The following is a 19,204-nucleotide window of genomic DNA, read 5'->3' as shown; positions in this document are numbered from 1 at the left end:
CTTCTATTTGGCCTCACGGAAAAGTAAGTGAATGAAAAATTAGTGTACATATATGAGATGTATGTTTGAACGTTTTTTTTAAACACAATCTTTTAGATTGTGTTTTTTTTCCCGCTGTTATATGATGAAGACTTTGAACTCACTAATTTAAGTGAAATTCAATATATTCTGAGAACAGCAAAAATAAATAATGTAACATATTGTAGAAGTTATTGTATAGTTTTCATTGTGTAATTTATATTGTATTCACATTGTCTCACACTCATTTTCCTTTTTCACCCTTATTTACCTCTCTTTACTCATTTACACTGCTTTTTTAACTTTGTTTAATCGCTGTTCCTTTACTGCAGTTCATTCACAACTTCTCAATCCAATTTTAACTGTCTGCATTTCCTCTCTTCCTTCCACCACTTTTTATATTTTTCACATTCTCTCAGTACCACTGCTTTAGTTTTCTTCCCCTCTCTTTCTTTCTTTTTCTCCATTTTTTTTCTTTTGCACTCATTGTACTGTAGTTCAGTTAGTCCTTCCCTTTGTTTTTCTGTGTACTTACTCTCTCACTCCTGTTTCATCCATTGTTTTATATTAACCTCATTCCCATCATCCCTTCACTCGGTGACTCCCCTTCACTCACTCTCAGTCATCTTCTATTCCTCTTTTTTATTAATAGTTCCTCATTCAGACTCCTCTCCTTTTCACTCATTTTCCTTTTACTTTCTTATCTTTCCTGATTTCGTTTTGGTATCTCACATTCTTTTAATATCTTACTTACCTTCAGTAATTTGTTCTCTTTCTATTTCTTATTCCTTCTTTTTTTTCTTTCTACATTACTTCATTTCTGTTTTTGTATCCTTCACTATTGCTTTATTTCTTAGTAAACTTTTTTAGATTTTTTAACCTCTTGAACTGTTTCTTCTATTTTAATATATATTTTTAACTAATTATAACGGGTTTTTTCTTTTGTCTTTCACAGAAACAAGTTTTCATTAATTATATGGTAAGTGTGTTTACAAAATGTACTTTCTTATCACCCTTTGCTTTAACCTCACTACTTTTCTCTCACTCTACCTCACCCCTGTTTCCTTACTTTGCTTCCCACACTTATTCTTATCCTCCATGTTTACTTCCTACCACATTCAACTTCTTTCATTACCTATGCTTATCCACACTCCTTCACTTACCTTTTTTACTGGTTCACTTAGTCCCTTTGTGACACTCCTTCCTTTACTCTCTCTCTTCTTTCTCTCTGTCACTCCCCATGTCTTACCCTTATTTACTTATATCCACCCTCTTTCACTCCTCTTAACTTACACTCACTGCTATTTTCTTTCCCTCCGTCACTACTGTACTTTTTCTCTGGTTCCGTCACTATCTGTCATTCCCCATACTTAAGTCTCCTTCCTTTTACTTTCATCACCCATTCACATTTTCCCAGAACCTCTGCTTTAGTCTTCTTCCTCTTTCTTCTCTTCTTTTGCTCTCTTATTCATTTTCTTTTTCTCAGTTATTTCCTCTTACACCTTTTCTCTGTCTTACTATCTATTACACAATCCCTCTGTGTTCCTCCCTCTAGCTATCTTTCTCTTAACACCACTGTCTCTGTCCCCATTCCTCATGCTCACTCCTTCATTATTTCTTTTTCTTTTTTTTTTGTTTGTGCGCTGACGGGACGCGCACCGGTACGCGCACCGAGGCGTTCACCGGAACGCGCACCGGGAGCGCTCCAGAGTCAAATATAAAAAAAAAGTAAAATCCTATTTTAAAACAAAAATATTATCTTAATATGCAATATAGGGTTCATTTATAGAAAAACATACCTTTCTCAGCTATAGACATTTGCGAAAAAATAAGCTTAGAAATTCACTACAAAGTACATAGGTATAAAGCCGTATAAAAAGTTAAAAATTAGCAGTTAAAAAACCTATGAAATTCACAGAAAAAACCAAAGGTTTCACACCAGTTATAGTTAGAAATTAGCATGAAAAAAACCTGTGAAATTCACTGAAAAAAAAGAGGTTTCACACCAGTTATAGTTAGGAATTAGCATTTAAAAACCTATTAAATTCACTGAAAAAAACAGAGGTTTCACACCAGTTATAGTTAGCTGGAAATTTTACTGACATAAAACCATCGAAATTCCCACATTATAGTTGGTTGGACTCACTATAACTTGCGCGTGCAATGCACTGCTGATGACATCACATATTACATCACTCATGACATGGTCAGTGACATCACTCATGACATCACTGATGACACCATCCTTGTGACACAGTGACAGACCTCCTTTCACTGTAAAGTAACCTTTGAAACACATATTCAAAAATAGAAACTAACATTTTCAAAAAAGTGGATATACCCATACCAGTTACAACAACCAATTCTGTAATTCCACCATCTATATACACATTCACTCATTCACCAACAGTTTTATATAGTCACTCATACATATACTCACTCATCATATGTAGTGATACCCCTATTCATCCTGTAACACACCGACAGTCATCAAAAAGTTACTCACACATGCAAATAAACTAATAAACATCCATTTATTTGCATATACAGATTTACACACACTACCACCTTACTTCTAAGGAAACTTACACATATGTACTCTCTTAAACAATCACTTATAGAAACACATACTTACCTAAACAGAAACTCTTACAATCTCTCACTCTCACATATCCTGACTTATATACATCAATACTCACATATACTAGATGAAAATATATCTTGTTACTGATAAACACACTAGTGAGACAGTCATTCACTCACTAACACACGCATATACACACTCATCCACCCATACAGTCCTGCACATATGCCGTCTTCAAAACACATACAAACAGTGAGTCAGTCATTGATGCATCTATGTGCTAAGTAACACTCCCACCAAACCATACAGACACTCATACTGATACTAAAAAAACATCTAATAATCTATATACACACACATGTAGCTACTCACCAACCCATGCAGCAACTTATACACAAAGTGAAACACTGATACATATATTTAAATATTTAAACATTACTCGTTAATATATGTATTCACTAAGATACACTTAATAAGCCAGTTAACCAATCAATTTTTTAAAAAAAAACATTAATTAAGACAATAATTTAAACATTTATTCTTCCATCCACCTTTACATATACATATATAAAACAAATTTATTTTTCAGAAAGACACACATTCACTGGATGGTGTCATCAGTGATGTCATGAGTGATGTCACTGACCATGTCATGAGTGATGTAATATGTGATGTCATCAGCAGTGCATTACACGCGCAAGTTATAGTGAGTCCGACTAACTATAACGTGGGAATTTCAATGATTTTATGTCAGTAAAATTTCCAGCTAACTATAACTGGTGTGAAAACTCTGGTTTTTTCAGTGAATTTCATAGGTTTTTTTCATGCTAATTTCTAACTATAACTGGTGTGAAACCTTTGGTTTTTTCTGTGAATATATATATATATATATATATATATATATATATATATATATATATATATCTCCAATAAAAGGGTGCCCCCAGGTGAGGACGCACTTGAGACATCAGGCGGAGGCTGCAGATTCAAAAACAGCGTCCTTTATTTTCATTTCTGCAATCCGATTTCACTGCGCTTTTTACAATGCAGCCCTACGCGTTTCGGAGCTCCTGCTCCTTGATCTCGGGCCCTGGGTAATGTCAGCTGGGTGGGGGAGAGGAGCCAACCAGGTCTCTCCGCTTTTTCAAACGATGACAACCACTGATTGGGACACGCCCTCCGGTGGGCTCAGTCAGCGTCGATAGGTTTCTGGGACCTGTAGTTCACTCCTACATGCTGCTTGCATTTTTAAATCCTTCAGTGGAGTTCCCCTCCAGACTGTACATTCTTTAATGCTCCCTTTTAAACCTCTCTAATGAGGAGCACCCTTCGGATTTCATTATTTTCCAGAGTTCTCAAATGAAGCTGATGTCAGCCTGCAGTGCGCTTCCAGGCAGTCTGTGCGTGCAGCCCACTGTCACTTTGAATGGGAGTGCGATCCTCTCGGCCAGGGCGGGCCGAAATATTATCCAACAAAAGGGTGCCCCCAGGTGAGGACGCACTTGAGACATCAGGCGGAGGCTGCAGATTCAAAAACAGCGTCCTTTATTTTCATTTCTGCAATCCGATTTCACAGCGCTTTTTACAATGCAGCCCTACGCGTTTCGGAGCTCCTGCTCCTTGATCTCGGGCACTGGGTAATGTCAGCTGGGTGGGGGAGAGGAGCCAACCAGGTCTCTCCGCTTTTTCAAATGATGACAACCACTGATTGGGACACGCCCTCCGGTGGGCTCAGTCAGCGTCGACAGGTTTCTGGGACCTGTAGTTCACTCCTACATGCTGCTTGCATTTTTAAATCCTTCAGTGGAGTTCCCCTCCAGACTGTACATTCTTTAATGCTCCCTTTTAAACCTCTCTAATGAGGAGCACCCTTCGGATTTCATTATTTTCCAGAGTTCTCAAATGAAGCTGATGTCAGCCTGCAATGCGCTTCCAGGCAGTCTGTGCGCGCAGCCCACTGTCACTTTGAATGGGAGTGCGATCCTCTCGGCCAGGTCGGGCCAAAATGTTATCCAACAAAAGGGTGCCCCCAGGTGAGGACGCACTTGAGACATCAGGCTGAGGCTGCAGATTCAAAAACAGCGTCCTTTATTTTCATTTCTGCAATCCGATTTCACAGCGCTTTTTACAATGCAGCCCTACGCGTTTCGGAGCTCCTGCTCCTTGATCTCGGGCACTGGGTAATGTCAGCTGGGTGGGGGAGAGGAGCCAACCAGGTCTCTCCGCTTTTTCAAACGATGACAACCACTGATTGGGACACGTCCTCCGGTGGGCTCAGTCAGCGTCGACAGGTTTCTGGGACCTGTAGTTCACTCCTACATGCTGCTTGCATTTTTAAATCCTTCAGTGGAGTTCCCCTCCAGACTGTACATTCTTTAATGCTCCCTTTTAAACCTCTCTAATGAGGAGCACCCTTCGGATTTCATTATTTTCCAGAGTTCTCAAATGAAGCTGATGTCAGCCTGCAATGCGCTTCCAGGCAGTCTGTGCGCGCAGCCCACTGTCACTTTGAATGGGAGTGCGATCCTCTCGGCCAGGGCGGGCCGAAATATTATCCAACAAAAGGGTGCCCCCAGGTGAGGACGCACTTGAGACATCAGGCGGAGGCTGCAGATTCAAAAACAGCGTCCTTTATTTTCATTTCTGCAATCCGATTTCACCGCGCTTTTTACAATGCAGCCCTACGCGTTTCGGAGCTCCTGCTCCTTGATCTCGGGCACTGGGTAATGTCAGCTGGGTGGGGGAGAGGAGCCAACCAGGTCTCTCCGCTTTTTCAAATGATGACAACCACTGATTGGGACACGCCCTCCGGTGGGCTCAGTCAGCGTCGACAGGTTTCTGGGACCTGTAGTTCACTCCTACATGCTGCTTGCATTTTTAAATCCTTCAGTGGAGTTCCCCTCCAGACTGTACATTCTTTAATGCTTTAGCGCACAGACTGCCTGGAAGCGCATTGCAGGCTGACATCAGCTTCATATGAGAACTCTGGAAAATAATGAAATCCGAAGGGTGCTCCTCATTAGAGAGGTTTAAAAGGGAGCATTAAAGAATGTACAGTCTGGAGGGGAACTCCACTGAAGGATTTAAAAATGCAAGCAGCATGTAGGAGTGAACTACAGGTCCCAGAAACCTGTCGACGCTGACTGAGCCCACCGGAGGGCGTGTCCCAATCAGTGGTTGTCATCGTTTGAAAAAGCGGAGAGACCTGGTTGGCTCCTCTCCCCCACCCAGCTGACATTACCCAGTGCCCGAGATCAAGGAGCAGGAGCTCCAAAACGCGTAGGGCTGCATTGTAAAAAGCGCTGTGAAATCGGATTGCAGAAATGAAAATAAAGGACGCTGTTTTTGAATCTGCAGCCTCCGCCTGATGTCTCAAGTGCGTCCTCACCTGGGGGCACCCTTTTGTTGGATAATATTTCGGCCCGCCCTGGCCGAGAGGATCGCACTCCCATTCAAAGTGACAGTGGGCTGCGCGCACAGACTGCCTGGAAGCGCATTGCAGGCTGACATCAGCTTCATTTGAGAACTCTGGAAAATAATGAAATCCGAAGGGTGCTCCTCATTAGAGAGGTTTAAAAGGGAGCATTAAAGAATGTACAGTCTGGAGGGGAACTCCACTGAAGGATTTAAAAATGCAAGCAGCATGTAGGAGTGAACTACAGGTCCCAGAAACCTGTCGACGCTGACTGAGCCCACCGGAGGGCGTGTCCCAATCAGTGGTTGTCATCGTTTGAAAAAGCGGAGAGACCTAGTTGGCTCCTCTCCCCCACCCAGCTGACATTACCCAGTGCCCGAGATCAAGGAGCAGGAGCTCCGAAACGCGTAGGGCTGCATTGTAAAAAGCGCTGTGAAATCGGATTGCAGAAATGAAAATAAAGGACGCTGTTTTTGAATCTGCAGCCTCCGCCTGATGTCTCAAGTGCGTCCTCACCTGGGGGCACCCTTTTGTTGGAGAATATATATATATATATATATATATATATATATATATATATATATATATATATATATATATAAAACGTGCATCTCCTTCATATGGAGCTCTCTACAACACTACTGTCACTCCACTCTAAAAACTGCTCACCTCAAATGTCTGCTTTTCTAGTAGTTTTCAAGCATAGGATAATCATAGTACCATATGTGTCAAACTATGAAAATGACAAAGTTCTTTGCCATTTTTGCAGCAAAGTCTTTATGCATAGGATTAGCTTGTGCCATACGTGCCAAGCTGAAAAATGACAAAAGTTGTCTACCCCTCCCGCCATAGTATTGGACCTTTGCATTGGTAAATCGCCATCCAAGCCAACCTTGAATTAATAGAAGACAAGTGTTTTGCTTTTATTAGAGCTCATCAGAGCGACATAGCTTTGTCCTGGCACAAATAGGATTCAGAAAAGGGGGTGGTGATGAACAGAGTGTCTGAATTAAGCAGACCACTCTTACCCAGTCCAAAGATCAGGGCTTGATCCATCACCGTTATTTAGCTCACTGCACCATCCCAGCTCAGAACCTGGCTATATGCAAATCAGTCTGTCCCTGGCCCAGTGCATCATGGGAACAGGGCAGACTAAACTACCAAGCCAATTCTTCACCAGAAAGGAGACAAGCTTCCGGGGACCGGTTTCTGGCATCTCAGCCGTCGTCGGCCCGGGTAGCTTGAATCCTGATGGTGCAGTGAGCAAGGGACTCATGTCTGAGTATACCCTGCCACACCTAAATGATTTCAGTTTCTGAGTATCCAGTATGGTATCTGAAAGGACACAACACAGTTGAAAAAATGATTGGGTGCCCACTTGTCAGACTCCTCTTCTTGTGGCAGCATAGCTCATGCAAACTACTACCTCTTAGTAGCCTCAGTGGGCAGAAGTGCTTCATGTTGGACTCATATAGCAGTGCATGTTTTGTGGCCTGGAATGCCCTTTCATGTGTTTTTTGTCAACAGCTACTCCATTTTCAGGGGCTTTAATGCCCTTTAACAGTTGGGTCAGTAAGGCATCATTGTGGACTATAGCTAGACCGCATCCAGACCCTCATTTATGAGAGGGTTGAGTCGTGTTTGCACCATGCAACATGGTACGTGTGTGATACAACCTCTAAGTCAGATATCTGAAGCCACGCAAAGTCAATTTGTATGGCTCTGAGTAGAATAAAAAATCTGGAGTATAGGAATGGAGGGCAAATCTCTGCTTGCATTACTGTGCCCTGGGTAAGCATTGTATTGGTGTTGCATGGGTGTTCCCATGCAACTCCCATGATTTTGAAGTGTCCCCATATTTACAAGAACTTGTAAACCTGGGGATGTACCAAAAACATACACCTTCCCAGGGGAGGCATAAACGAGGAGAAATATCTCCATTTCTCCTTGTTTCTTTCTCTTTAAATGCACACACGACACAGAGTTCCCGTACTAGGGGGGTGGTAATTCTTACCCGGAGGAATGATGTTAGGGTTCTCAGAAAGACCGTAGATCAATGGGGTGGGTGGGTGGTGATTGAATGCTTGGTGAATGGATTTAAATTTACGCTTTGTTCGGTGTATGGATCAACATGTGATGACCCAGAACTGTTAGAAACTTTAGATTCCAGTTTGGCTCTGTGGCCCACTCCGATGATTATCCATGGGGATTTAACGTTAATGGCTTGGGGGTACGATGGGGCTTGCCAGGAAGTTAGTATCTTGGGGAAAAAAGAAGGGTTGGTCTTGCCTTAACAAATCTGGGTCGCAATAATGGCTTGATAAATGTATGCTGTGTACCAATGAAGGTATTGGATCCAACTACTGATCAGCCTGGATCCCAATAAGTGAAAAAACAGAACAATGTGGCTAATCAGAATAATTTTAATAAGAATCAAAGTCCACGCAGCCAAAGCGTACTGCGTGGCAAAGGGTTTTGTATTTCCAAGCAAATTTATTTATTCTTATACTCAGTTTGCATTACTCTATAAGAGGTATGGCATCAAAGGAACTTTTCTATCTATACAGTCAGTTCAAAAACATGCAAGAATATGTACAATATATGCAAGTGAACATTCAAAGTGAGAAAATCAAGATTTGGATGACACCGACAAAAACATTTGAAGCAAATTGCATAGCAAGGTAATTACATCAACGATTTTTACATAAAAAAACAGTTCATAGGTGGAAAGCACCAGTCCTATAACTAGACAACCAGTGGACAGGCGGATCAGGAATAGATTTGCCTGCCTGTCTCACAACACCTGTGGTAGGAAATTTAGTAGATTGACAGAAAGGGCCCACACAGGTGGTATTAGTTAATCCCTAACTGCACCCTTCTTTCTTGACACAGGCTGGGGGTCAACGCTTTTCGAACCGTCATAAGTGTAGGTTCTCCTCAGGACAGGGACTGGTTAAGCTTTTGCCTGAAAGAAGAATTATTGGTTGGTGTCAGGAGCTATATATCTTGTTTACATAGTCATATTAAGAGATGCCTCTCTGCCTCTCTACCAGGGGAAAAGAAAGAAATTCATTTACCTTATCCGTCAGCGCAGAGACTGCACGAGGAAAGGGAGTTGGGCATCAAATGATTATTCTGAAACAGTAAGAATGTGAACAGTTAAGGCCATGGGGTGCATGATGAGGATACACACACAGGCGCGGGTGTATGAGGGGGAATTGAGCCAAGGTACCTGTGGTGGTATCAGGTGTGTCTGGATACCGAGCGCCCAGGTCACGGTGCGCTGTTCAGGAAACAGCTTGCATGTTTGTTTTCCTTGAGCCAATGCGATTTTTGTAACAGCTGGGGAGCAAAGGAGGGAAACGAGGGACAGCATTTAGAGGGACATTCAGAATATGGCCAGTAAGAAATAATAAGAGCACCCATGAGTCTCCTACCTGAACCCGAGTTGAGTTCGTGGGAGAACGGACAATTTCTCCGCGTGAGGCGGAATTGTTCATCAGTACAACAGTTTGACATCCATGGACAAGCGCTCACGGCTAAATTGCAGGAAAGGGGGTATCCACACAAGTTGCTCAAACATTCAATGAAAAGAGCCAGATGGACGCCCAGGGAACATTTACTGGAAAAAAGACCAAGACCAGCAACACAAAGGATTGTTTGTGTATCCACTTTCGGACCTCACACCAACCAGTTGCAAAAGATCATCAGGAAAAGCTGGCATCTGGTCGAGGAAATCTTATCAGAGGTAGGGGTACCCTTGTTTGCTTTAAAAAAGAACCGTAGCATAGGCCAGATGATCACTTCCACCAGGCCTCCAGCCAAAAGAGACACCCAGAGCACCATTTTCGGGTCAAATCCAGTGAAGGGACACCGGAAATGTGGGACCTGTACTGCCTGCGATATCACAATAGAGGGTTCTCTCTTCACCGACGGCAAAAAATTCTGGCGCCATGACGAACATACCAACTGTAAGACCAAGTACACGGTATACGCGATTCAATGTCCCTGCAAAAAGTTGTACATTGGCAAGACCACGCAGGAGGTTCGGCAAAGAATCATACAACACAGGTCCCGTATAAACAACAAGAATCTCACGGCACCCCTGGTTTCTCATTTCTTGCAATACAAACATGCTGCCAATGATATGCGATGGACGGTGTTAGCAGCGATCAGAGGCGGGAGTGGAGACCCTGACGCCCGCCTTTCCCAAAAGGAAGCGTACCTGATCCTCAAATTTGACACCTCCAACTCTGGCCTTAACGAAATGTCTGAGCTCTCCAATCTGTAACTTTCCCTGAGTCTGCGATGAAAAATCTCTTTCGGTGCGCTTTGGCGGCTCAGAGCTTGAGCTGTGCTGCTGTTGTTTCCTTTACAAATCAGGTTCACCCAAAACACACTCCCCTGTTTCCCTATCTGGTCTAAAACTCTTTGCCATACTATCCAGTCTTCATTACTGTGGTTTCTATTATTGGGGGCCGTGGCAAGATTTCGAGCAATACCTTCGATGAGCCCTGGTGGCACAGTGCGGGCCGCTGGGTGGGTGTTGTTCAACACAGGATGTTTAACAAAGGATTTATAAGATGAATCTGGGGGCCGTTATGATCGCAATTGTGGATATGCATGCATTGGCCATTATTTACATTCCAGAAAAATATTGTTGGTACCCCTGCGATATGTCAATGTTAAGCGATGTTGTACTCAATTTTTTCATTCTTGTATTGAATGTGATCAATAAGCTCGTCTGTGGTTTTGAAATACTGGTGACTTTACACACCTCGTGGGCACTGTCTCTTCCACCTTTAAACAGTTGATGGCTTTATATACCCAGAGTGCACCTTCCCCCGCTTTCAAACTATCACACAGAACTACGAGTACCATCTCTAACGGGCTTCAAACCCAGTCCCTCCTCTATTGCCGTGTCCTTCTATCAGCAATTTGCTTGATCTATGCGCGAAAGGCGCACGTTGCTACTTTGTTGCCGGTTGCGGTTCCCAACAGACTTCTCCTCCCCCGAGCTCGAAGTAAGTACCTTCCGAGCGGCATTTTTTTGCTTAACGACGTGACATGACAAACGGGTTTTAATCTTTCCCCGTTGGTCTTTGCTTTCCCCAGCGGTACGCGGCTGATTGATTCCCGCACTCCTGCCCGGACAGTCCCACGGCGCAGCCGTTCTCCCACGAACTCAACTCGGGTTCAGGTAGGAGACTCATGGGTGCTCTTATTATTTCTTACTGGCCATATTCTGAATGTCCCTCTAAATGCTGTCCCTCGTTTCCCTCCTTTGCTCCCCAGCTGTTACAAAAATCGCATTGGCTCAAGGAAAACAAACATGGGAGCTGTTTCCTGAACAGCGCACCGTGACCTGGGCGCTCGGTATCCAGACACACCTGATATCACCACAGGTACCTTGGCTCAATTCCCCCTCATACACCCGCGCCTGTGTGTGTATCCTCATCATGCACCACATGGCCTTAACTGTTCACATTCTTACTGTTTCAGAATAATCATTTGATGCCCAACTCCCTTTCCTCATGCAGTCTCTGCGCTGACGGATAAGGTAAATGAATTTCTTTCTTTTCCCCCTGGTAGAGAGGCAGAGAGGCATCTCTTAATATGAGACCTCAACTTTCACCTTGAAAAGAACAACGACCGCAACACCACCACCCTCTTGGACAACCTCGCAAACCTCGGACTTAAACAACTAGTCACTTCCCCCACCCACATCGCAGGTCACACACTCGACCCCATCTTCACCTCCAGCAATCATGTCTCCTTCAGCCACACTACGGATCTCCTCTGGACTGACCACAGCTGCGTTCACTTCACCTACAACAAGCCGAAACCCATCAACCACCCCCAACCAACTCTGCAAAGAAACTGGAACAAAATCACCATCAACCAGATCTCCTCATCGCTCCTTCTAAACACCCCAGCCCACTCTTCTAACCCAGACCAAGCCGCCACCAACTTCACCCTATGGTTATCCAACACCGCCGACATCCTAGCACCACTGAAAAAACGTCAACGCAAACCTGGCAGCAAGAAGGCCTCATGGTTCAACGATGATCTTAAGAAGTCCAAGAAACTCTGCCGCTCCCTTGAAAAGGCCTGGAAAAAAGACCCAACCACTAGCACCAAGGACGCCTTCAAAAACGCCACCCGCATACACCATCAACTAATCCGAAAGGCCAAGAAAACAGCATTCAAGGATCGACTAGACAACAACGCCCACAACAGCAAGGAACTTTTCAACATCGTCAAGGAATTTACCAATCCCTCGGCCAACTCCAATGACATCACCCCCTCTCAAGCCCTCTGCGACTCCCTGGCTTTATTCTTCCACAACAAAATTGCAGACATCCACAACAGCTTCGACAACCAACCCGGAGACCAACCCACCCAACCATATGCTGATCATTCACCCCCCTTGAACACCCTTAACGACTGGAACCCAATCTCCACTGAGGACACCATCCGCCTGATGAACTCCATCCACTCAGGATCCCCCACAGACCCATGTCCTCACCACATCTTCAACAAAGCAGACTCCACCATAGCACCGCACCTCCGAGACGTCATCAACTGCTCCTTCAACTCCGCCACCTTCCCGGAAAGCTGGAAACACGCTGAACTCACCGCCCTTCTGAAAAAACCCACAGCGGACCCCACCGAACTCAAAAATTACCGTCCCATCTCGCTCCTTCCTTTCCCGGCCAAAGTCATCGAGAAAGCTGTCAACAACCAGCTCGCCGCCTTCCTCGAAGCCAACAAATCCCTCGACTCCTCACAGTCTGGCTTCCGAACAAAACACAGCACTGAGACCGCCCTCATCGCAGCAACAGAGGACATTCGAACTCTACTGGACAATGGAGACACAGTCGCCCTCATCCTCCTCGACCTCTCTGCAGCCTTCGACACAGTCTGCCACAGCACCCTTTTACAACGCCTCAGAAACATCGGAATACAAGGTAAAGCACTAGAATGGATCACCTCGTTCCTCACCGGAAGAACCCAGAGAGTCCGCCTTCCACCATTCAAGTCCGAGGCCACTGAAGTCATCTGTGGCGTTCCACAAGGATCCTCACTCAGTCCCACCCTCTTCAACGTATACATGAGCCCCCTTGCGGCCATCGCCCGCCAACACAACCTCAACATCATCTCTTACGCGGATGACACTCAACTAATCCTTTCTCTCACCAACGACCCCAGCACCGCCAAAACTAACCTACACGAAGGAATGAAAGAAGTGGCCGAATGGATGAAACACAGCCGTCTGAAACTGAACTCAGATAAAACAGAAGTCCTCATCTTAGGTACATCCCCCTCTGCATGGGACGACTCTTGGTGGCCGGAAGCCCTTGGAAAAGCACCCATCCCGACAGACCACGCACGGAACCTAGGCGTTATCCTGGATTCCTCACTTTCAATGAACAAACAAGTCAGCGCCGTCTCCTCATCCTGCTTCAACATTCTTCGCATGCTCAAAAAAACATTTCGCTGGATCCCCACCGAAACCAGAAAAATAGTCACCCATGCTCTGGTCACGAGCCGACTGGACTACGGAAACACCCTCTACGCAGGTACTACCGCTAAACTCCAGAAGAAACTCCAACGAATCCAAAACGCCTCAGCCAGGATCATATTAGACATCCCACGTAACGAACACATCTCTGGTCACCTGAAAGACCTCCACTGGCTACCCGTCAATAAGAGGATCACTTTCCGACTGCTAACCCACGCACACAAATCACTCTACGACATCGGACCAGAATGCCTCAACTCACGACTGTCCTTCTACACCCCCTCCCGCCAACTACGTTCTTCCAGCCAAGCCCTCGCCACTGTACCTCGCATCAACAAGACCACCATGGGAGGCAGATCCTTCTCATACCTGGCAGCTAAAACATGGAACTCACTCCCCACTTACCTTCGCCTTACCCAGAACCACCTAGCATTCAGAAAGCAACTTAAAACGTGGATATTTGACAAGTAATCCTCCCCCCCTCCCTTAGCGCCTTGAGACCCTCTGGGTATGTAGTGCGCTATATAAATTCTCTGACTTGACTTGACTTGACTATGTAAACAAGATATATAGCTCCTGACACCAACCAATACTTCTTCTTTCAGGCAAACGCTTAACCAGTCCCTGTCCTGAGGAGAACCTACACTTATGACGGTTCGAAACGCTTTGACCACCCAGCCTGTGTCAAGAAAGAAGGGTGCAGTTAGGGATTAACTAATACCACCCGTGTGGGCCCTTTCTGTCAATCTACTAAATTTCCTACCACAGGTGTTGTGAGACAGGCAGGCAAATCTATTTCTGATCCGCCTGTCCACTGGTTGTCTAGTTATAGGACTGGTGCTTTCTACCTATGAACTGTTTTTTATGTAAAGATCGTTGATGTTGTAATTACCTTGCTATGCAATTTGTTTCAAATGTTTTTGTCGGTGTCATCCAAATCTTGATTTTCTCACTTTGAATGTTCACTTGTATATATTGTACATATTCTTGCATGTTTTTGAACTTACTGTATAGATAGAAAAGTTCCTTTGATGCCATACCTCTTATAGAGTAATGCAAACTGAGTATAAGAATAAATAAATTTGCTTGGAAATACAAAACCCTTTGCCACGCAGTACGCTTTGGCTGCGTGGACTTTGATTCTTATTGAAATTATCCTGATTAGCCACGTTGATAAATGTATGGGCATATTTGAAACCCTCAGATTGAGGTATAACCTTTTTTCAGCTCCGCATAAGGTTGTTTCTCGTTTGGATTATTTTTTTGTCTCAAATCAATTTATCACTAATTCTGGCATCGAGAGACACCCTCAAGTAATGTCGGATCACAACCCGCTAGTTTTTACAGTTAACCTCTTAATGGGGGAGAAGCAAAACTTGGGATGGGCCTTGTTAGACCTGACATCATTGGCTTGAGTCTCTCCTCCATTTTTTCTGTTTGCCTCCACTGTTTTACGATGTTTTGCTGGTATATGCTTTGGGCGCGGTGCCACTGCTGATCAGTGCCACAGCGCAAGTGCTCCCTATGTTAAATTGATGTATCTATTGTATCCATGTTTGGCCTATTTGGTTTACTGTCAGTCCCTAGTCTAGTGCACCAGGAGTGCCGGGGCTTGTAAATACAAATGCCGCTCGTGGGCTTGCAGCACGTGTTGTGCCACCCACAGGAGAGGCCTCGTAAAAGAATGTCTACGGGTCAGTCATTGCGAGACCCACGTACAGTCTGGTACTGTCACGCCGGCTGCGCAAGTATACCTACTTGCCAGCCCCTCCAACCTTCCCTTGACTTCATGTTAGTCACCCCTATGGTAGGCCCACGGGCAGGGTGCATTATAAGTATAAGGTAGGACACACCTGACCAAGTTGGCATGTCCTAATAGTGAATCACTGCCATCTTCGTTCTTCACTATTGCGAGGTAGCCTGCTCTCCATTAGTTAGAATGGGCCGCCGGGATTATTAATGCCATAATCCTAGCTGGCTCGGGGAGCATGGTGCAATGTCGAGTTTGGTATCCCTGAACTCGGGGTTTAATTACGCATCCGTTGGTGTGGATGGTTCTTGGACTCTGGGTTTGAAAATAGCACTTTTAGAAAGTGTCTATTTTCTTGTCTAACCATATCTGGTTTCTGCTGGTCTTGCGTGTGTGTGACAGGAGCTGGGTGGCTCCACAGGTCTGGATGAGTCAGTGTGGGATGAGTGGGACATTTGCATTGAGAGTAGGGGGAGAGTAGTTGTTGATAGCCTGCCCTGCCTGGTACAATGCTGGCTCCACCTCCTGCCAAGCGGCTGATGGCTCTGTGCCTGCCATGGACGATCCTAGCCCCACCTCCTGCCAGGAGGACGATAGCTCTGCTCCTGCCCGTGTCAATGCTGGCTCCACCTCCTGCTGGGCGCCTGAGGACCCAGCCCTGCTCAGTGAATAAGCCAGGTGCTTCTGCCTGGCTCCACCCACAACAGACCCAGCATGTTGGGAAAGTCCCCGGCATGGACAAAGGGATCAAAGCCGAAAAGGGGTATAAGAGAAGGACCCCTGAACTAAGAAATCAGATCACTTCTGACAAGGAACCCTGTAACCAAGGACAAGAGGCCTGCTGATCTGAGGACTTGCCTACCCCTTCTGCCAGTGTGCTGTTTGCTGGGGGGAATCCTGCAGTGCTTCTTTATTTTTGCCAAGGAACCAGGAGAGAGGAACTGTGTGTGTACTCTCACGCTTGCTAAGAAAATCTCCAAGGACTGGAAGAGTGCCAGTCTCCTGCTGAAGTCACAGGGCTAAAGGACTTAATCTGCTTAAAAGTGCTATTTGCTGGAACCGTGAATCCAGCACCTCTGAAAGAACCAGCAATCTCGACGCCGACGGACGTCACCGAATCCAGCTCGACATAGTGGGTAACGGCCCCAGTGTCCCGCTTCCTCGACGACCGGCCGCCGGGCCCGACCGACGCCAGCAGCATCGCCAGTGAGTGGGAGTACGGCTCCAGCTCCAAGGGACCTCGTGTCTGCACCGCTGCTGATCGCATCGCCCTCGTGCCCTCTCGACGCCGTGAGGGCTGCTCACTCTGTGCAACCGCATCATCGACAACGACGCCTGCTGAGGCCTGATCGACATCGAAGACGCGACGCCGGATTGCTCGACGCCGCTGATCATCGTGTGCTTCATTTTCCAAAGGTACTGTGTTGTTGGGAGTCCATGTGACTCCGGGCTCGACGTAGCGCTCCTCGCGGTCGACGCCGAACCTTTGGATTAACTTTGCCTCGACGTCGTGTAGCTCCCGTGTGAGTTACCCTGTTGCTAAGAACTGTGTTTCCAAGAAGAAGATTTGCTTTGATACTAAAGACTTTTGTGCTAAAGAACAACCTACCTTTGAACTATCCTTTTTCCCTTCCCAGAGTATTTAGTAAGATTGTGTACATTTTTGTCGTTATTTGGTCTTGTGCTAAGCCTTATATAAAGATACTTATTTTTATAATACTACTGTGTCGTGCCCATTTGTAGTGTATTCACTTTATTACTGTATGTGGTCATAAATGCTTAACACACAGCCTCTGAGATAAGCCTGTCTGCTCTGCCAAGCTACCAAGGGGGTGAGCAGGGGTTATCGAAGGGTGTGATCCCCTTGCCCTGACTAGAAAAGGTGTGTCCCTATTTGTCAGAAGTGCATACCTCTGCCAACTAGAGACAGCCGGTTCTAACATTGGATGCAGCGGTGAGGATTTGGACCTTGCATTTATGACTCATGTGCAGTGATTAGTGTGCGCTACATAGTGAAAGCAGACCATAGCGCAGTCACAATCTAATTGGGAAGGATCCTATTTTTGGTTCTCCGCTTTTCTGAAACTTGATTTTTTTTAACACTGCCAGTTTTGACCATGAGTGACACCGGAGTCACTACCCCTGTTGTTGTCGTGGAGGAATTCGATAGAGCGAAGATAAACGTCTACAAACTGGAGGAGCTGAAATCCTTCTGCAAGAAATTTAAAGTTCCTACCAAGGGCCTCAAGATTAAGGAGGAATATCTCAAAGCATTGCAAGCCTGGTTAGAGGCCAGGGATCCCACTGATCCGGTGGTGGTACCGCCAGTGGAAGGGGATGAGGAGGCGCCAGCGAATGGGCCTGAGTCCTCTCCCGGAAGCAGTGTTTCCTCCAAAGGTCTTTCCCCTGAAGAACGAGAAGAAAGGGCGAAGGAGCGTGCATACAACATGGAAATGGCAAGGCTAAAGATAAATGGGCAGTTGGAGTTAGAAAATGCAAGAGGTAGAAGAGAAGCTGATTTGGAGACCAAAAGGTTAGATTTTGAAAGAGAGAAGTTAGCTTTGGAGCGTGATACCAAGTTGAGGGAATTGGACATCCAAGCTAAGAAGTTAGAATTGAATCCCTATGGTGGCAGCATCCCATCTGGGCCTGCAGAAAGTAAGTTTTACTTTCCCAAAGATGTGATAAAAGATTATCATAGGAACGAAGATATTGGTCAGTGGTTTAAAGCATATGAGCTAGCATTGTTGGCCCACCAGGTCCCTGAGAAGAATTGGGGAGCGGGGTTGTGGGGTCGCTTTGTGAATGAGGGGAGAGATACCCTGTTAGACATGCCTGTTGCGGATAGGATGTGGTATGCTCATATGAAAGATGCTTTAATGTTGCGGTATGGCCTAACCCCCGAGAAGTACAGACAAGCTTTTAGAGAATGTAAGAAGTTGCCTGGTACGACGTGGGTTGAATATGTGTCTTATTTTTGCAGAGCCATGGATGCTTGGGTAAAGGGCAGCAAAGTGGAAAGTTATGAAGCTCTTTATGATTTGTTTGCTTGGGAGCATTTGTCTAATAACTGTTTTCCAGAGCTGCGCCAGCACCTTATTGATAGCAAGATATCTAACCCTAGAAAAATGCTGAGGAGACGGACCGCTGGGTCAGTACCAGGGTCCACAAGGGTCCAGTGGGAGACTCAGCCAAAGGTGGGCAGGGTCCCCAGCAGAAGAGTGGGGGGGACAAGGGTAAACAGAAGGAGTCTCAGAAAGGGCCCCAAAGTAATCCCCAAGGGAACCAAGGGAAAGGTTCCCAGCCTCCCCCTGAGAAGAAGCCAGGGGCCCCGACGGGTAAACCTGTTCATAGGGGCCCCCTAACCTGCTACACTTGTGGGCAGGTGGTACATCGGTATTACGATCCCCAGTGTCCCATGAAGAAACCTAATGCACCACCGAGTGCACCCCCCGTCAGCTGGCGAGTGTAGCCCTGGGAGGGGAGGAGATGGTTGTCCATGGTGGGAGGGGTCCCGCAGAAATGTCCCTGGTCTCGCTAGGAGACATGCAAATGGTCCCTCCACCCCCTCTGCCTAGTAACACTAGTAAATATAGGCAGTGGGTGACCATTAATGGCCATAGAGTGGAAGCTCTCAGAGACACCGGAGCGAGTGTGACAGCTGTCAAATGTCACTTAGTGTCCAGAGAGCAGGTGGTTCCCCACGCATTCTACCCTGTGATAGCTGCTGACAACTCCCAGAAAGAGTGTGAAGTATCTCAGGTTTCCTTTGAATGGGGGGGAGTTTCAGGTACTCTTCAGGTCGCTGTGAGGCCCGCCATGCCTGTCGATTGTCTCCTGGGCAATGACTTAGAAGACTCCCCTTGGGCTAAGGTGGAGAGAGAGGCGCACTTGAAAATGTTGGGTGTGCCA

This window comes from Lissotriton vulgaris, chromosome 12 (assembly GCF_964263255.1).
Source record: "Lissotriton vulgaris chromosome 12, aLisVul1.2, whole genome shotgun sequence".
Lineage (NCBI taxonomy): Eukaryota > Metazoa > Chordata > Amphibia > Caudata > Salamandridae > Lissotriton > Lissotriton vulgaris.
Note: the sequence above shows the minus strand (reverse complement) of the source record.